Below are 9,628 nucleotides of genomic sequence, written 5' to 3' on the forward strand. Positions count from 1 at the left end.
TTCGGTCAGAGAGGTAACTTTGAATAACTTTGTATATATTTTGCGGACAATTTCTATTTTTTAGGTTCCAGAGGATGCTGGGCCACCATACCGAATCGAAAGCTCCTGAGATGTCGAAGAGCAGACCTATCATATATTTGTTCCGAGAGTAAGTTACATGTTTTCTTAATTCAACCATGGCGTCCTCTGTTGACCTTCCGGGTTTGAATCCGAATTGTCTATCAGAGGTGAGCTCATGGTTGTGCAGAAGGCAGTGGATCTTATTGGCCATAAGCTTTTCCAGAATTTTGCCGAGGACTGGGAGGAGAGAGATCGGCCTATAGGACTTAGGATCGCTCTCCTCTTTCTCTTTTCCTTTAAGTAGCACACGAATCTGAGCACGCTTCCATTGTTTTGGGAATACGCCGTGGGTTAGGCAATCATTAAACAGTTCTGTGATTTCCCCATGTAGGGTAGTCCAGGCCCGCTTAATGATTACGTTTTCTAGTCGGTCGTGTCCGGGGGCTTTATTCGGTTTAAGGGATTTTACTATTGTGGCTATGTCTGTTTTTAAGAATGGGGGAGAATTTTCCGTGGCTGGAGGTGACGACGTCTCCAGTCGGATGTTAATTTGTCTGTTTGTTTCGTTGGTCGTGTTATCGTCTGGAACTAGGTGGGCTAAGAGTTTGTCTATTGTGTCGCGTAGTGTGATTGTTTGTTCACCTTGTATTTGTATACTTTCGCATACTTTGTCTGCTTTTAGTTTTTTGTTTGCTATTTTGTATGTTATACCCCATGCGTTTTCGTTTCCTTCCTTGGAGACGAAGTTTCTCCAGCTTTTGAGTTTCGCGGATCTAATTTTTGATATATATTTATTTCGGAGGGTTCGATAAGACTCTCCTAAGGATTGCCTTACCGATTTCGTTTTTGTTCTTTGATAGATACGTCTTGCCTCAGTGACCTCTTTTCTAAGTTTGCTTAGTTGCGGAGTCCACCAAGGGACGGATTTCGGGAAGCGTGTTTTTTGCGGGATGGATTGTTCTGCTGCTGTTATGATTTTATTTTCTATTTTCGCGGCGAGTGATTCTGGAGTTGAGGTTTCTAAGGGGGGCGGGTCGTCTGTAGTTTTGTTGGAGAGACAGTGGTGAAATTTGTCCCAGTCTGCTTTTTTAACGTTGAACCTATTGGTTCTGACTGGTCGGCTAGAAGTGTGGAATAGTTGGATGGAATAGGTTATTAGACTGTGGTCGCTCGTGGTCGTACTGTCATGTACCGACCAACACCTGATTTTGCCGAATGAGTTTGCACACGCTAGAGTGAGATCAATGTTAGAAGTTCCTCTAGGTGTGTTGAATGTGAAGGTTGCGGAAGGCTTGTTAACTACGAAGAGTCTGTGTTGGGAGATGAAATCTTCCATTGTCTCTCCTCGAGGATCTGTGCGTTTGCTGAACCAGAGGGGGGAGTTCGCGTTTGAATCTAAGCTAATTATTATTTTATGCACCTTGAGAGTTGTAATTGCTTTATCTAGGTGGGCTAAGTATGAGTCTATGTTTTCGCAAAATTGGAGATACGCGTTGATTATGTAGAATCTGTCGTCTTTCGTGCAGATTTCTACGCATGTGCAATGGGTGTTGCTTATTTGTGCGATCTTGAGGGCTTCTATTTCGGTGTTGAAAATAACTATTGCTGATTTAATTTTGTCCGCGGTAGAGATTTTTGAAAAGCGTTTTTTGTCGGTTATGATTTTTGTGGTAATTCCGAAGCCTGGGATGGAGTTCGCGTTACTGTAGGGCTCCTGAAGCAAGAGTATATCTATCTTTTTGTTTGTCGCTATCTGTCTGAGTTCGTCAGTTACTGTCTTAGAACCTCCGGCGTTTATTTGTGCTACTTTTAGGATTCGCGTGCTACTTGTGTTGCGTCTAGTGGATACTTGGCCTATTTTAAGGGTGGGCATGGATTGGGAGTGGTTAGGTTTATAAACCATAATCCGTGCGAGCGAGGACCTGATTTATAGCAGCGATGTATGCCGGACATTCGCTGTGGGTGACAGAGTGGGTGGCGGGTTTGCCGGTTTTCTGGCAATTATGGCAGCAGGACGGTTTGGCCTTGTTTGGGCATGTTTTGAAAGTGTGGTCTTGCTCGGCGCAATGACCACAAATGTCTTTCTCGGCGCGGCAGTATTTCGTCGTGTGACCGAAGCTGTGGCACTTGTAACAGCGGGTCGCCGCGATGTAATCGTTGACGCGGCAACAATTCCATGCGACGTAGACTCGCTCTTTCTTGACGAGGATGTCGCGGGCCTGTTTAGACACTTCTAGAATCCAGTTGCATCTATCTCTGTTTTTGTCGCCTGATTTAAATGCGAGTTTGATCTGTTGGGAAATAGATTTTTCGGGGCCGTCGAGATTCTGGTTGACGATAGCCTTAAGTGTGGCTTCGTCACTCTCGAGTTTCGGGACGTCGTACAATATTATTCTGGGATTTTTCTTTAGCGGGGCTCCTACTATTAGGCCGGCAGCTTTCAACTGCGCGTTGCCTTGAAGGGTGGTTAGGTCAGAATTTTTAGAGGACTCGACTAGGATCCCGTTGCCCTGGATCCTCCTGATGCTCTTTATTTGCAATTTGTTCTCGGAAGGGGAAACGAGCTTCAGGACTGCTTCCTTGGTCTTCTCACTGGATTCGAAGACCTTGGGATCCTGTGGAAGGATCGTGATCGCGCTAGGAGGGTTCTGTTTTAAATTTGAAAGAGCCGCAGTTTTGGAGCGGACTCCGACTCTTTCGGCGTAGGTGGTGGGTCGGGAGGGTTCTTTCGAGACTTGACACTTTTCAGTGACTGTCTCGAGGGTCTTGCGCTGCATTTTATTTTCGGAGGTGATGGCGTGGATTTGGCCCTCGAGGTTACTGCAGCGGAGGAGGGACGCTCCAAGGATACTTTGCAGTTTCGCGAGTTTACTGGCGATAAACTGCGATGCTTCGGGATAGAGACCGTTGTCCTGGTCCATTAAGAAGTTCAATAAGGCCATTGAGACCTTTTCGGATTTTAAGCGAAGTTCGTTCGCGGTGAGATCGGGGGAGGGAGTGACGGCGGCCGTCTTGCTGCTGTTGTTTTGCGGATTGTTGGGGGCAGGTGTGACCGGGGGCGGAGAAGGGGCTTCGGATTTTCTCCGGGTTTTGGGGGGCTTTTGAGAGGGCACGTTGGTTAGCGGGGTGTCAGAGTCTAATTCTGCGTCGGAGACTATTCTACGTTTATTTTTTCTGTTGCGTTTACTTACTTTGATGTAGCCCTCTGTATCGGATGTATCGGCTTCCATCCTGTCTGTTGTGGTCGGCTGGCGAGGTGGTGGGTTTGTCGGCTGGCGGTTGGCTGCTGGGCTGGCGTCCAGGTCGTCTAGGAGTTGCACACGGATTTTTTCTTCGGATTTTTGGAAACTCACACGTGAAAAATAATGTACGTATCAAGAAATTTGCGCGTAACTAGGGACGGTTGCTAAGGAGTTTTCGCGGAGGAATGTACTACAGGCCGAGAAACCGTTACTTTTACCGTTAAGCGGTACCGTTACCTGGCCGGCGACCCTTGTAATCCGGGACGGCGCAGGTAGTCAAAATTTACGGACGCGAACAATTTAAAGTAAATGTTTATGCTTATAACTTTTTTAACGTTAAAACAATCAACAAATGAACTGCACAAGGTTGTTGTTGGTAAAAAACACTGCACGTTGATACAAAAAATTTTTGATTTTCGTCACTTTTAACTACCGTTTACGAAACGACGCGGATTAACTTCGGAGCGACTTGTCGCACGTCCGTTCACCACGGCGGTTGAGAGCGGAGTCAGTAGATAGGGACAGTTAGTGTTGTCGTCAAACTGTGGTCTCTGAGAGACGGGCCGTACCTAAGTCCTTGGTGGACCATACCGGCCGCTCTTGCGACTTGTGCCTGGTGTTCGGGCTCTACCTTCGTTCACCATCGTATCAGGGGAAGACAGCGTGCTACTCCCACTGCCACCTCGAGTCCAACCCAATCCAGGCACTCTTACGGAGTAGTGTTAAAGTCTTTTATCTCCGCAAGAGGGGCTTCAGCCTGGCCCGAGGGGACGAACCCCGAGGGGTTCGCCCAGCATGCCGTACATCAACGGAGCTGGACGAGTCCACGCTCCGTATGCAGTTTCGTTCTATGTTCGCTTCTTAGTCTTGCTTACGGATCGTGCGAATTTTCGGAACTCCTGAAACAGCTGCTCTGACACCAGGCTGGCTTTGTCGATTGGCCACTGAAATCCTTCTCGAATCGCCGCCTGGCGTAGGTGTTCCCTGTCCTCTACGTAACGCTGACAATCGTAGAGGACGTGGTTTGGAGTTTCCTCCTCCCCACATTCGCACAACTCGTCGTCGACCAGGGCGAACGTCTTGAGCTTCGCACGGAAGTCTCCGTGTCCGCTCAAGAACTGCGCTACATCATGGTCGACTCTGATCCAGCTCGCTGAGAGACGGTCTGATACCTCGCCGAAGTATTGGAAGGTTTCCCTACCCTTCGTCGAGGACGACCATCTCTGCTGCCACATCTCTAAAGTCGCCTCCCTCAGCCTTCTGCGAACTTGGGCTTCGGTGACGACTTCGTCAGCCAATTCGGCCTGACTCACTTGATAGGTTCCATGTTGGAACCCGAGTTTCTTCCTGGCTTTGTACACGCAGCTGAACTCCGCTATCGCCAAGTCCACAGGTATCTCCCCGGCGATCACGGGGATCGCATCAGTGGAGACTGTCCTGTAGGCTTTGACGCAGCCAAGCAGAACATGCCTCTGCGCCCTGGTGAGCACTTTACTCGTCCCAGAGGTAAGGCGGTCTGCCCAGCCCGCGGCAGCATACGTGACGATTGGGACAAACAAGCCGCGGTACAAAGTACGCATCGTCCGATATCCCAATCCCCAGTTCGACTTAGCAATCCTTGCTAGCGCATTAAACGTTCGCAAGGACTTGGCATTCAAATACTCGACATGGGAATGGATACCCAGTCTAGAGTCAAAATGCACGCCAAGGTAACGCACAGAGTCCTTGACGGCAATATTCCGACCTCCTACTTTTATCACAGGTGGCCTCTCTCTGTCGAGAGAGCCTTTTAAGAAAAACATCTCGGTCTTGGTCGCAGACAGCGACAATTTCTGCTGGTCGCACCAGCGAGAAATGGTGTCCACAACCAATTGGCCATTGCTTTCTAGACCCTTCCTGCTGTTCGCGAAGATCAAGACAAGAAGGTCGTCTGCATAGGCGATGGGCTCGCAAGCGAGCCCGGCGTTCGATAAGAGCTGTAGAACCTCGTCGAAGACTAAGTTCCAACAGCTCGGACCAAGAATCGATCCCTGTGGGCAGCCCTTAGTGACTTTCTTCCGCACTGCACCGCGATCAGACACCATAGTCACCACGCGGCCGTCGAAGTAGTCGACCACCAATCTAAATAGGTTTTTTGGGCAGCCTCGCTTCCTCAACGCGTTGAGTATGCTTGGCCACCAGACATTATCAAAGGCCGCAGCAATGTCGAAGAGCAGACCCACGACGTACTTTTCCTCTCGACCGGACGCAAGCTCCCTCATCTTTACCACGGCATCAGTCGTGGATCGATGCGGCCTGAATCCGTATTGCCGATCGGAGGCGTAGTCGGGGTGCAAAAACAAACTAGCTAATCGCGTAGCGATTAGCTTCTCCAAGACTTTGCCTACGACCGAAAGCAAGCATATTGGTCTGTAGGACTTTATCTCCGTTTCAGGTTTCTCGGGTCCTTTAAGGATGGTAATGATGGACCCGACTTTCCATTCCACGGGAAAGACTCCGTGTGCCAGGCATCCGTTGTAGAGTCGGAGGAGCTCGCGTGAGATTGTATTACACGAACGTTTTAAAATCTCCGGCTCGATCCGATCTAGGCCTGGACACTTGCCGCTCTTCAGTCGGTTGACCGCCGATCTGAGCTCCGAGAGGGTGAAGGGACTGGCGTCCTCACTCTCCGGCTCGATGGCAGCTTCCCTCCTGACTCGCGCATGATCCGGGGAGTCATTCGCGGGGCTATCGTCCGGAATTAACCCCTCCAGCAGCGCGGAAGCGGTGGAGTCCCAGTCTGTGGTGTAACCCTGGGCAGTGTTACGATTTATATTCGAGATGACCGTGCTGGCTGTCATCTTCTGCCTCGTGATCTTATAAATGAGGCCCCAGGGTTCCTTGTTTCCCTGCTCGGTCACGAATGCACGCCAGCTGTGCGACCGAGCAGCTTTGATGGCGGCTTTGTAGGCCTTTCTCTGTTTAAGATACTCGGTCCTCTTGGCCGCCCTCTGCTCCTCTGAACATGCTGCGTTCTGCGAGGCTCGTCTAAGTTTGTAGACTCGCCTCTTTTGCCTCGTCAGGTCGGCCGTCCACCATGGGACGGATTTTGAATGCCACTGCTTGGTTGGCATCGAGGAGTCGCACGCTTGGACGATCATTCTTTCGATCTCCTGTGCTAGATGTTCGACATCCCCCTTATTGTTCAATGGATCGGGGGATATACTCCTCTTACTTTCCTGCAGCGCCTTGTCGAACTCGGGCCATTTTGCGCTTCGGAGTCGGAACCTTGGTAATAATCCGTTCCGGTTGGTGCTGCTGTTGCTACTAATTTCGGCAGCACCGTCCTCGGCGCAAAAACTCAAAGAAAACTCTATGACTCGGTGGTCGCTGGTCGTCAGGTCCTCGCGGACCTTCCAACCTCGCACCTTGTCGCAAATATCAGGTGTCGATAGTGTGACGTCGATGTATGACTGTCCACTAGGGCTGGAAAACGTCGGAGCGTTTCCAGCCTCGTTCAAGACAACCAAGCCATGGCTCACGATAAACTCTTCGAGTTTACGGCCTCTCACGTCCGTCTCCGCGCTGCCCCACTGGGCTGATTTCGCGTTAACGTCGGCAGAGATAATGACTCGGTTATGCTTAAGTGCGGAAAGAGCTCTCTCCAACCGCGCCAGACCTGATTCAACGTCATCGGAGCATTGAAAGTACTGGCTGATCAGGAAGAAGCTCCCAAACGAACCCGAGATGCTGACACAGGACAAATGCGTGTCGCACAAGTTAGAGACTTTGACCACGGTTAGATCCGGGTTTCTGACCGCTATTGCAGCCATCACCGGTTCGCCTGCCGTGATCAGCCTCGTTCTCAAGCCTAGCCCGGGCACAGTACCCCGCCAGCTATATGGCTCTTGTGCAAGCAACACATCTACCCCTCGCCTATGCATCTCAGTCCGGACTTCGTCGGTCACGTTTCGGGCCCGCTGCATGTTATGCTGCATGACCCGTATGACTCTCGAGCGTCGCCGGTCGTTTGTACTATCCATTCAATTCAAATTATTCTTGTCTAACGCGAGACATCTCCAAAACCAGCGCTTCCTGATAGGAGGCGCAGGCCGGGTCTCGCGACTTGTGTTCAAATGGTCGCCCTCTGTCTTTACAGTTGGAGCAGACCGGAGGCTTGCTCTTCCTGTTACAGAGGGCATAGCCGTGCCCTTTTTCGGCACAATGTCCGCAGACATCCTCTTTGAATTTGCAGCGCTTCGCCGTGTGCCCGAAGCGCTGGCACTTATAGCATCGGGTGACCTGTATGAAGTCCCGCACACGACAGGAACTCCACCCGAGGTACACCCGGTCCCCTCTCTGCGCCAGCCGCCGACGAATCTGCGGACTGACGGCCACTACCCAGTTGGCTGTCTCCGGGGTCTTGCCAGCCATGCGACTGACCCGAACACCCGAAGGCACATCCTTCTGGGACGCCTCAGAGAGGTTTTGCCTCCAAAGACTGGAGGCAATTTCCTCCTTGCCCATCCCTTTCGGAATGTCATAAATCAGGACCTCGGGGTCCCGTTTGCTGGGCAAGGAGACGGACAGTCCCGCACTCGCCAGCTTCTTATTGCCTACGAAGGCTTTTAGGTCCTCCTTGCGATCGGTTTCGACGACGATGCCACCGGAGTGGATGCGTCGAACCGATCTGACACGGATCGCCTCCTTCGCAGGTTTTACGATCGACAGAACAGCTCTCTTAGTAGCATCGCTGTTCTGTCCTTTATCCTTTGGCGGGAAGATACGCACCACGTATTGTGTCGGTGGTCTTCTCGCCTCCGGAGTCGCTGACTGGTTGACCTTTGCCACTTGGGCGTAGGTCAACTGCGCGGCATTGGAGACCGTCTTCGGGAGGGTTCCCTTGGACGGCCCAGGTCGCGCCGCACTCATTACGGCAGGACGCGCTTTTAGGTCCGCCCTGACCGCGGCGAGTTGCCCTTCGACGAAGCTGTTTCGTTGAATCAGCTCCTGGACCAACTCGTTGAGTGCTCCGACTTCTGCTAGTATCTTCGACCCGGACTCCTTGTTGACTTTCGACTCGGGTCGAAAGCAAAAGGTCCGTATCTCCGATACTCGCCTGAAGGCTTCGTCTCTCACGAGATCGAGAGGCCGTACCTTGTGCCCGGAAACCGTCCCCTTCGATTTCCTGGCCTGGTTTGCTGCGGCCTTGCCAGTAGGTGCGACTGGCTTGGCACGCTTCGACTTTTTGGTGACGGTTTTCCAACCGCCACCTTCGGGGTCTTCGACACGCACGGGTGCCGGTTGCACCTTCACGAGCGTGTCTTTGACTGGTTCGATTTTTCTGGGTTTCTCCTTCCCAGCCTTGCGGCTGGGGGAGTCCCCCGACTTGGGCGCTGTCCCCACGTTACCGGTGTCCGGCGCGCCTTCTACCGTGGCCTCAGTTTTCACCGAGACCGCTCGCGTGGGTGTCACGCATCTCTCCAAGGTCACACGAGGATTGGCGATGTTCAGCACCTTCCCGGACCTTGTCTTTTTCGCAGACGCAGGAGGGCTAACAGCTGCTGCTGTAGCTTCCGCGTCTGTGGCGACGGCTTCACTCCGAGTAGGAGCTGGACCCGCCGACTTCGAACGTTCAATTTGTACTTTCAATTTAGATCCCATAGTTAGATCTTTGCCTTCATCCGGTACGCTCCCCGGCCACCACCGACCCACACATTTTGGAACCCGCCATCAGGCTGGGTTAGGGCTACGCACCGGACATAGTCTGCTGACTGGGCCGATTGCTCAACCCAGCCCGCGTCCTCGCCCGTCAGAACCCACTCGCCGAAGCGTATGGTCGTTCCAAGCCGATTGACTGGACCAGGGCTGCTTTTCTCGTCCAGCCTCCCATCTAGCCGAAGCAGAGGCCAAAGGTACGTGTTGGGGACGTCTCACCCGCAGGAGAGGGCCCCCTCAGATCCCAGGATCCTCTTTTCCGACGACAAGGGTCGCCACGCACGGCAAACACGCGGGAGACAGCAGTCGGAGAGGCTGCCTCTTCCTCTCCACCACACTTCGTTCGGTTCGCTGCGTTTTGAGAACACGAGCTATCCAGCGGTACCTTTTTCGTGGAGGCTCAAGTGTGGCTAGGGCACGTTTGCCCCTTGCGGCCTGGGTTGCCCAGGTGATTGGTTGCATCCCGATTTCTAGATCCAGCGGCATGTTGCTACGTGGCGCGCTCAGACAACGAAAATGCGGCATTCCGGTCAGACCAGAAAAACCGCACAACGTGACGCGGGGGACTGCAGCCACAAGTGACAACAGTCCCCCGGTAGGGAGTAGTACAGCATATTCAATGCTGTACA

This window comes from Megalopta genalis, unplaced genomic scaffold (genome assembly GCF_051020955.1).
Source record: "Megalopta genalis isolate 19385.01 unplaced genomic scaffold, iyMegGena1_principal scaffold0094, whole genome shotgun sequence".
Lineage (NCBI taxonomy): Eukaryota > Metazoa > Arthropoda > Insecta > Hymenoptera > Halictidae > Megalopta > Megalopta genalis.